At 50.1% G+C, this 10,990-nt stretch overlaps 1 long non-coding RNA gene across 1 annotated transcript; it reads right to left on the bottom strand.

The window, feature by feature from the left end:
• Positions 1–564: 564 nt before the first annotated feature.
• On the bottom strand, positions 565–2,299 carry LOC116981595. Its single transcript, XR_004414236.1, has 3 exons — positions 2,246–2,299; positions 1,399–1,467; positions 565–695 (listed from the first exon to the last, which is right to left on the bottom strand). It is a non-coding gene; the product is annotated as an uncharacterized LOC116981595 (long non-coding RNA).
• Between the last annotated feature and the right edge of the window lie 8,691 nt (positions 2,300–10,990).

The following is a 10,990-nucleotide window of genomic DNA, read 5'->3' as shown; positions in this document are numbered from 1 at the left end:
GGCAGGGGCTGCACCAGAATTTAATGGGATCACATAGAACTAGTGGTATGGGTGATGGAGGGGTCGGCATGGGGCCTGTTGGGCCGAATGGCCTGTTTCCAGGCTGTATCTTTTATTAGCTCTCGGGCCAAAGCCACGCCATCCCTCCAATGCATGAAGGCACGGGTGTTCTCGGGTAGTGTAGTTTGGAGATATAACACGGCAACAGGCCCTTCGGCCCATCGAGTCCTGCCCAGCAGCGACCGCCGGTGTTATCCTAGCACTGGGGAAGGGGGCAATTTACAAACTTTACCGAAGCCAAATTAACCTACAAACCTGTTTTGTCCTTGGATTGTGGGTGGAAACCGGTTATCCCGGGGAAAACCCACACGGGGAGAACGCGCAAACTCCGCACAGACAGCACCCGTCGTCTCTCTCCAGAGATGCTGCCCGTCCCGCTGAGTTACTCCGGCGTTTTGAGCCTCTCTTCGGCTCCCTGTCGTTCATCCACGATGTCACCTCCTTCCCTCCACCCCTCCCTCCCTCCCTCCACCCCCCTCCGCCACCACCTACCTATGAGGTAGTTACACTGCCGGTGGTAGACGCGGACCACCCCGATCTCCAGCTGGGCCGAGAGGTAGAGGGAGAAGCGGGGCCGGGAGGTGCTGGGGTAGGGGGGCCGGACCTGCACCACGATGTATCTGATGATCTCCTCGCTGCAGGGGCGCAGAGAGTGGAGGGTCACCGTGGGGAGGGCGAGTGGCAGAGTCACACAGACCCCTTCAGCCCAACTTGCGCTCACTGGCCAACATGCCCATCTACACTAGTCCCACCCCGACCAACATTCCCCATCTACATTAGTCCCACCCGACCAACATGCCCCATCTACACTAGTCCCACCTGCCTGCATTTGGCCCGTATCGCCTCTAAACTTGACCTATCCATGTACCTGTCCAAATGTTGTGATAGCCCCAGCCTCAACTACCTCCTCCGGTAGCTCATTCCATACACCTGTGTAAAAATGTTACCCCTGAGGTTCCTATTACATCTCCCCCCAACTCGCCCAACATTGGGAACATTTTTCCTGCATCTAGCTTGTCCAGTCCTTTTATAATTTTATATTTCTATAAGACCCCCCCCCCCACCCCCTCATCCTTCTAAACTCCAGTGAATACAAGCCTAGCCTTTTCAATCTTTCCTCATATGACAGTCCCGCCATCCCAGGGATCAATCTCGTGAACCTACGCTGCACTGCCTCAATCACAAGGATGTCCTTCCTCAAATTAGGAGACCGAAACTGCAGAGAAGGAGGGGGGAGAGGGCAGAGAGAGAGAGAGATGGAGAGAGAGGGGGAAAGTGGGAGACAGAGCAGGAGAGGGGGGAGTGGGAGAGGGAGGAGAGACGGGGGAAAATACTCACCATGTTCTCACCACATTCACTTTCAAATAATCTCGCTTTGTCACCTTCCCGGCTTTGGTCGCGACCAGCCTGGGACAGAGAGAGGGGGGAAAGCAGGCAAGAGAGGGGGGAGAGGGGGGAGGTGAGGAAGGGAGGGAGAGTGAGGCAGCCAGGGAGGGAGAGAGGGCAAGGGAAAGAACGAGAGTGGTGGAGCAGGCAATGAAGGTGGGGAAGTGAGTGAGAGAGGGGATAGAGAGAGGGAAGGTGAGTGAGAGGAGAGAGACCCAGGGGCGGAGTAGGAGAGGAGGGGGAAACGAGGAGGGAAAGACAGAGTGAGGGGAAAGAGGGAGAGCAAGGAAGGATGAGGCAGGAGGAATGGAGGGAGGGGGAGAGGGAGAGTGAAGGAGGGCGAGATAAAGACAGGTTTACAGACGCGGGGGGGGGGGGGGGGGGGGGTGGGGTTGGAGGGTGCAAGAGGACCAAGGGGGGTAGGGGTGGGGAGGGGGTAAATGAGAGGATGGAGGGGAATGGGAAGAATCAGACAGAGGGAGGGGGGAACAGAGAGAGAGAGAGAGGTTGCATATTAGTTTATGAAACTAACTAACAGGGTAAGTAAGTAAGTAAGTAAATGTTATTTATATAGCACGTTTAATTCAACTCGCGTTGAAACCAAAGAGTGCTTTACATAGAATAAATAATAAAATAAATAATAACGTTTCCGTACATCCATAGAAAAATTAAAAATCAGAAAAATTACATAACACATTATAGAATTCCACACACAGGAGATGGGAATCCCGACCCCAGGAAGCCCCCCCTCCCCTCAGCTGCCGCCCCCACCCACCCCGGGGACTGTCTGTCCCCTCACCAGATGGTGCTGAACTTCCCCGTGTGTCTCTGCAGCACGTCCGGGAAGTAAAACATGATGGCCCCGGAGTAACGTGTGTCCGTCTACAGGTGGTCAGGGTCAGTGTGTGTCAGGGTCAGTGTGTGTCTGGGTCAGTGTGTGTCAGGGTCAGTGTGTGTCTGGGTCAGTCCCTCTCTCTGTCCACCCCCTGTACCGTCTGCAGCCGGACACTGTCTCCCCTCTCTCTGTCTCCCCTCTCACAGTCTCCCCCCTCTCACTGTCTCCCCTCTCGCAGTCTCCCCTCTCGCAGTCTCTCCCCTCTCACAGTCTCCCCTCTCACAGTCTCCCCTCTCACTGTCTCTCCCCTCTCACTGTCTCCCCTCTCACAGTCTCCACTCTAAGTGTCTCCCCTCTCACAGTCTCCCCTCTCGCAGTCTCCCCTCTCACTGTCTCCCCTCTCACAGTCTCCCCTCTAAGTATCTCCCCTCTCACTGTCTCCCCTCTCACTGTCTCCCCTCTCACAGTCTCCCCTCTCACAGTCTGTCTCCCCTCTCACAGTCAGTCTCCCCTCTCACTGTCTCCCCTCTCACAGTCTCTCCCCTCTCTCTGTCTCCCCTCTCACTGTCTCCCCTCTCTCACTGTCTCCCCTCTCTCTCTGTCTCCCCTCTCTCTGTCTCCCCTCTCACTGTCTCCCCTCTAAGTATCTCCCCTCACTGACATCTCTCTCTCTCCCCTCTCACTTTCCGCCAATCAGAGCGCGGTCCGCCGCCCGGCAACCGGTATCTGCGCCAATCAGAGCGCGGGCTGCCGGCGGCGCGGCTCCTCATTGGGCGGGACGGGCCCCGGGGCCGCGGCCAATCGCAGCGCGGTCCGCCGCCGGCCGACCAATCACAGCGCGGTCCGCCGCACGGCAACCGGGGGCCAATCACAGCGCGGTCCGCCGCTCGGCAACCGGGGGGCCAATCACAGCGCCGGCCGCCGCCCGGCTCCCCCATTGGCGGAGGCGCCGACCAATCACAGCGCCGCCCGGTGCTGTCCGCTGCCGCGCCCCGACCAATCCGGCGTCGAGTTGCCCCGCGCCAAAACAGAGGGGGGGGGGGGGGGAGAGAGGGGGAGAGAGGGGGAGGGGGAGGGGGCAGGGAGGGGGAGGGGGAGAGAGATAGAGGGGGAGAGAGGGGAGGGGGAGAGAGATGGGGAGAGAGAGGGGCAGAGAGAGCCCCAAGAGCATTCTCTTGAAAGTATCCTGTGAATTGGCCTCCACTGCCTTCTAAGGCAGAGAATTCCACAGATTCACACCTCTCTGGGTGAAAAGGTTTACCCTCATAAATGGCTTACCCCTTATTCTTAAACTGTGTGTGGCCCCTGGTTCTCGAATCCCCCAACATCGCGAACATGTTTCCTGCCTCTAGCGCGTCCAATCCCGTAAAAATCTTATATGTTTCAATGAGATACCCACTCATCCTTCTAAATTCCAGAGTGTGCAAGCCCAGTCGACCCATTCAGTCCCGCCATCCCGGGAATTAACCTGGTGAACCTACCTCAATAGCAAGAAGGTGGACAATAGCAAGAATGTCTTTCCTCAAATTAGGAGACCAAAATTGCACTCCAGGTGCGGTCTCACCAGGGGTCTGTACAACTACAGAAGGACCTCTTTGCTCCCAACCTCAAGTCCTTGGCAATGAAGTCCAACTTGCCATTAGTTTTCTTCATAGAAACATAGAAAATAGGTGCAGGAATAGGCCAATCGGCCCTTCGAGCCTGCACCGCCATTCAATATGATCATGGCTGATCATCCAACTCAGTATCCTGTACCTGCCTTCTCTCCGTACCCCCTGATCCCTTTAGCCACAAGGGCCACATCTAACTCCCTCTTAAATATAGCCAATGAACTGTGGCCTCAACTACCTTCTATGGCAGAGAGTTCCAGAGATTCACCACTCTCTGTGTGAAAAATGTTTTCCTCATCTCGGTCCTAAAAGATTTCCCCCTTATCCTTAAACTGTGATTTACTGCCTGCTGTACCTGCATGCTTACTTTAAGATGTTTTTCACTAAAATGCAATGGTACCAACCTCTTCTGGTAGCTGGTCCGAAACATGTACCACCCTCTGTGGAAAAAGCTGCCCCTCCGGTCAGGCTGAAAAAGGATCCTGACCTGAAACTACGTCTGTCCATTCCCTCTGCAGATGCTGCCTGACCCGGGAAGTGGGATAACGTGGAATTCGCATGGTTGATGGTCGGCGGGGATTCGGTGTGCCGAACCACCTGTTCCCATGCCGAATGTCTGAATTTGAAAACGAAATGCCACCTCCATCTTCTCTACTGCTGAGAAGTGACGCGTTCTCTCCCGCAGTTCAGTCAAAGGTCTGGAAACTGAAATGTAAACATGGCTTCTCTCCCCACAGATGCTGCCCGACCTGCCGGGTGTTTGTGGAGTCCGTGGATTCCTGAACGATCCACTGTCCATTGGTGAAGAAAACTATCCCGTTATTTGGTTGGGAGAACAGAATAGCAGGACGTTGATTGAATGGATGAGGAACAGCAGTGATGAGGGAGTCCACGGGTGTGAAAGACAGAAAGTGTGCAGGGTTTAGTAGTAAACCTTCATTTATACAGACCTATTTATAACGAACTTCGATTATAGCGGACTGACCTATTGACCTTCACCGCCAGGTTGCCGATGCCACCCTTGGCCGCTCCTACCCCCACCGCCGAGCCTTACCACCACTGCGCCTCTCCCGTCAACTCACCTGTATTCCAGGCCCAGTGTCCGAAGAAAGAACCTGACCCGAAACGTCACCTATCCATGTTCTCCAGGGATGCTGCCTGACCTGCAGAGTTCTTCCAGCATTTTGTGCCCTTTTGTGTGTTGAATTTTTGTGTTGAACTATAAAAATTGTGAGAAAATTTGGGCCCCATATCTGAGGAAGGATGTGCTGGCTCTGGAGAGGGTCCAGAGGAGGTTTACAAGAATGATCCCAGGAATGAGTGGGTTAACGTACGATGAGCGTTTGACAGCACTGAGCCTCTACAGGAAGATTGTTCCCGATGTTGGGGAAGTCCAGAACAAGGGGTCACAGTATAAGGATAATGGGGAAATCTTTTAGGACTGAGATGATAAAAACATTTTTCACACAGAGAGTGGTGAATCTCTGGAATTCTCTGCCACAGAAGGTAGTTGAGGCCACAGTTCATTGGCTATATTTAAGAGGGAGTTAGATGTGGCCCTTGTGGCTAAAGGGATCAGGGGGTATGGAGGGAAGGCAGGTGCAGGATACTGAGTTGGATGATCAGCCATGATCATATTGAATGGCGGTGCAGGCTTGAAGGGCCGAATGGCCTACTCCTGCACCTATTTTCTATGTTTCTATGTTTACTCGCTGGAGTTTAGAAGGTTGAGGGGGGACCTCATTGAAACTCGCAGAATAATTAAAGGCATAGATAGAATGGATGTGGAAATTATTTCTTCACTGGAGAGTCTAGGACCAGAGGTCATAGCCTCAGAATTAAAGGAAGGGCGCACTTTTAAAAAGGTGAGGAGAAACGTTGGTCAGAGGGTTGTTAATATATAGAAAATAGGTGCAGGAGTAGGCCCTTCGAGCCAGCACCGCCATTCAATGTGATCATCCACAATCAGTACCCCATACCTGCCTTCTCCCCATATTCCTTGATCCCACCATATTTCTGTTAAATCTGTGGAACTCGTTGCCACAGGGGGCTGTGGAGGCCAAGTCAGTGGATATTTTTAAGGCAGATTCTTACTCAGAACGGGTGTCAAGGGTTATGGGGAGAAGGCAGGAAATTGAGGTTAGGAGGCAGAGATCAGCCATGATTGAATGACGCAGTAGACTCGATGGGCCGGATGGCCCAATTCTACTCCTATAACTTGCAAACCGGCAACTGCAGTTGTTTTTCTCTGCAACTTATACAATGATAATCCTTTACTCGGTTATAGCAGACGTGGCAATAACGGCCTCCCCACCAGATGGTCTGTTACAATGAGGGTTTATGCATTGAGTATCAGCACTCTCGCTCTTGTTTCAGAACACTTAACCCAAGATCCCTGCAGCCCAGTTGCTTTTATTGGCAGCACAAAAGGAGGCCTGGATGGAGTGGATGTGGAGAGGATGTTCCCACTAGTGGGAGAGTCCAGGACCAGAGGCCACCAGCCTCAGAATTAAAAGACCTGCCTTCAGAAGTAATTTCTTTAGTCAGAGGGTGGTGAATCTGTCTAATACATTGCCACAGAAGGCTGTGAAGGCCAAGTCGTGGATAATTTGAAGGCGGAGGTTGGCAGATTTTTGATTAGTACGGGTGTCGGGGATTATGGGGAGAAGGCAGGAGAATGGGGATGACGGGGAAAGATTGAATAGCCGAGTGGACTTGATAGGCCGAATGGCCTTATTCTGCTCCTGAAACTTATGAACATGATACCAATCAAATTCTGGTGCAACTTTAGCTTTATTCACACAATACACACAGTTAATCATGCGAGTTAACTTGCACTCTTACTATCTGTGCGAGTCCCGGTCACTATCGGCCGTGCTGGAGGCTGGTCACAGCCGAGACCTTAATGGGCTCCTGGTGTTTGGGGCGCTCAACAATTTACAGAGGGTGGTCTCCCACCTCTGGTTGCAATGTTACCATCCTCACTCCCGTGGCCGGTGCTCTCTAAGCCCGTCACCGGCTGTGGTCATCGCCGGCCGCTGCCAGGGTTCTGCATCGCCATCCGCCGGGCAGAGTTACCGCTACCCTTGCTCTGGCCTTCCGGAAACATCTCTCGGCTCGCCCAGTTGGATGACGAGGCAGGAGGGTCAACGCTTGTCACTTTAAAGGTCAACACATTGGGGCAAGGCTTTGAAAGCAACCCTCCATATAAGGTAAGGGTCGGAAACTTACATTCATTTGGTCCATTCAATAGACAATAGGTGCAGGTGTAGGCCATTCAGCCCTTCGAGCCAGCACCGCCATTTAATGTGATCATGGCTGAGCATCCCCAATCAGTACCCCGTTCCTGCCTTCTCCCCATATCCCCTGACTCCGCTATCTTTAAGAGCCTATCTAGCTCTCTCTCTGTCTGTTTCCCTTTCCTCGCACTGACATATATGTTGGTTAATCACTGCACTGACACTTATATTTTTTAATCAATCATTTTCGGCAAAGACAGGAGAGAATAGCGACCAAATATTTGTGTCGGGTTTTGGGGTGAAGGCAGAAGAATGGGGTTTGGGTGGGGAAGATAGATCGGCCATGATTGAATGGCAGAATAGACCTGATGGGTTGAATGGCCTAATATTGCTCCTTGAACCTATAAAGAAATGTACTGCAGACAAAATGTGCAGGAAGGAAATGCAGATGCTGATATACACCAAAGATGGGCACAAAAATGCTGGAGTAACTCAGCGGGTCAGGCAGCATCGCTGGAGAGGAGGAGGTGAAGTTTCTGGTTGGAACTCTACTTCAAACTGAAGGCAGAGGTGGGATGGGGATAAACTGGAGGCCAGAAAAGGCCTCTAACCCTCAGGATGAGCTCCACACTTCCCAAGGTCACCTGTTGCCGGCCACGATTAGTTTTGCCGTTTTCTTGCCTCCAGTTTATTTATCCCCCACCCCCAAGAAGGGTTCCGACCCAAAATATAATCTGTTCCTCTCTAGAGCAGCGTTTCTCAACTGGGGTTCCCAGGAACGCTAGGGTTCCACGTGAGGTTGCCAGGGGTTCAGAGAGAAATCGTGATAAATAGGCTAATCCTATGTAAATGCATTTTTGAGTAATTTTTGTGTTTAATTTCATATTTGTAAATTTATTATACATAGGTACGACATATTTAGCGACGCATATCTAACGACGTCATATTTAGCGACATCTATATGGCGCCAGTGCGAAACGGCATTTAGTGGTCAGCGGACAGGAGCTGTACGTGACAGATTCATGTATCATCAAGTGACTCACTCGAGTACCGATGCATGCACGGTCTCCATCAGTCCTGTCTGTGCTTCCTGGCGTGCAGGTACAGTCCCTCATTCACTCACGTTATTTAGTCATTTTTACCCATCATTTAGGGATGTTATATGAATTTTTAAAATGTTAGTTTATTTTTGTATATTAAAAGTTTATTTACGTATGTTTTCATACAGCCAGACATAAAAACTGTTTTTATCCACGAGTAGTTGCTCTACTCAACAGCCAAAAATCTGTAGCCTCCCTGTTTTTTTGTTGGTTGACATGCTTGATCAATGGTGTTTTATCATTAATAGTTTATTATTATTAATATTTAGTGTTTTCTGAGTCATTCGTAACTGTCACTGTATGTCATGTTGTTACTTGTGGGCGGAGCATCAAGGCAAATTCCTTGTATGTGAATACTTGGCCAATAAACTTACTTACTTTTAGTTAGTTTATGAAAAGTTTATGTGTGTTGTTTTCTCTCTTTCTCTCTCTCTTTCTCCTCCAAGGTTAGTTTTTCTGTTTGCCTTTATTTGTTTCAGTTTTGCACAAGCAGTTTGATTTCAGTTATTTATTTTTGCATTGTCGATAAACTTGAGAAAAACGTACGTTATTTTTTGCTAAAACCAGTTATCAGAGAAATATATAATGTTTGTCTTATGAACTTTAAGTTTATGAAAGGGAAAGAAAGAGATTAATAAACATATATAATAATTTTTATGTAGGGGTTCCCTGAGACATGAAAATTATTGCAAGGGTTCTGCAAGGGTTAAAAAGGTTGAGAAACGCTGCTCTACAGATGCTGCTTGAGCTGTTGAGTTACTCCAGCACTTTGTGCCTATCTTAGATTTATTACAGATATTTCAAGGTTTGAAAGCACCTTTAAGTTTAGTTTATTTAGTTTTAGAGATACAGCGCTGAAATTGGCCTTTCGGCGCGCGGAGTCCGTGCCGACCAGCGATTCCCGTACACTAACAATGTCCTACACACACTTAGGAACAATTAACATGTCCTCCTGAATTTATGCCTCCTGAAACTCTGATCAACAAGCAACAGTCTCTGAAAGTTGCTGACGTATCTTGGCTTTAGGTTGTCGGCCGTGGTGTTGCCCATGCTACTGCTGTACCCAAGGCTCAAGTCAAAGTACCCTGGAGATTGTGAACTGGAGAACAAAGGATCAGATGGGACAACAGTCGAGGCCCAAGACAAGGCCAGGCTTCACCGGGGAATGGACTACCATGGGGACCATGGACCAGGTTTGATTTGTTGCCATGTTCTCCTGATCCGATTCTCTCCTTAGGCTCTCCCCACCAGCCGACACCCCTCCACTATTCCCACCCCGAAACACTTCCCTGCACTTTTCCCTCTCGGCTTTCTGATTCTGCCCAAATAGACAGACAACTACATATTCCCCACTCTCAGACTTCATAAGTTCTAGGAGCAGAATTAGGCCATTCGGCCCATCCAGTCTACTCCACCATTCAACCATGGCTGATCTATCTTTCCCTCACAACCCCATTCTCCTGCCTTCTCCCCCTAACCCCTGACACCCGCACTAATCAAGAATCTGCCAATCTCCACCTTAAAAATATCCATTGGCTTGGCCTCCACAAGCGTCTGTGGCAATGAATTCCACAGATTCACCACCACTCTGATTAAAGAAATTCCATCTCATCTCCTTTCTAAAGGCACGTCCTTTTAGTCTTAGACTTGGGCCTCTGGTTCTAGACTCTCCCACTGGTGGAAACATCCTCTCCACATCCACTCTATCCAGACCTTTCACTATTCAGTAAGTCTCAATGAGGTCCCCCAACCTTCTAAACCCCAACAGGCCCAGAGCCATCATTAGTTCATCTTATGTTAACACAATCCTTCCTGGGATCATTCTTGTAAACCTCCTCTGGACCCTCTCCAACGCCAGCACATCCTTCCTCAGGTATGGGGGCACAAAACTGGTCACAATACTCCAAATGCAGTCTGTCTGACAGGTGCTTTATAAATCCTCAGTATTACCACCCTGTTTTTGTATTCCACCCCTCTCAAAATAAATGGCAGCATTTCATTCACCTTCCTTACTACCAATTTGACTTGCAAGTTAACTGTTTGGGAATCCTGCACCAGCACCCCTAAGTTCCCGTGCACCTCGATTTCTGGATTCTCTCCCCATTTGGAAATTGTCTACGTCTTTATTCCTACTACCAAAATTACATGACTACACTTTGCGGCACAATATTCCATCTGCCACTTCTCAGCGCACTCTTCCAACCTGTCCAAGTCCTTCTGCAGAGTCCTTGCTTTCTATACACTACCTGCCCCTCCACCTACCTATTTTTGTATCGTCTGCAAACTTGGCCACAAAGCCTTCAATTCCCTCGTCCAAATCATTGATAAACACCGTGAGGAGCAGCGGCCCCTACACCAAGCCCTGCAGAACCCCTCTAGTCATTGGCAGGCAACCAGTAAAACCCCCTTTATAGCTACCTTCAGACCACAGTCCTGTTATTCTCAGTAACACCATTTGTGTGATACTCAGCCCACTGGAAGCAGAAGAATTGTCCTACCACTGAGACGATCTGTGAGCAGATTTAAACGCCCATTCCATGCTCCCTCAGCCCTGAGTCTTGAGGGTCGGGGAATATCAGAGGGCAATTTATTCTTCAGCCTGGAAATTCAGGAGAAACCTCTCCAAATGACGGCCATTTGAAAGGTCTCACGATGGTGAGAATAACGAATAACAGGCATGCATTTACTGGGGTGCCGAGTGAAGGCAGGGAAAAGAAGCACAGCAACATCCAGGTAGGGTGAAGGGGAAGGAGAAATGCT

The sequence above is a fragment of the Amblyraja radiata genome, chromosome 15, assembly GCF_010909765.2.
Source record: "Amblyraja radiata isolate CabotCenter1 chromosome 15, sAmbRad1.1.pri, whole genome shotgun sequence".
Lineage (NCBI taxonomy): Eukaryota > Metazoa > Chordata > Chondrichthyes > Rajiformes > Rajidae > Amblyraja > Amblyraja radiata.
This window is presented reverse-complemented; position numbering and strand designations above follow the sequence as displayed.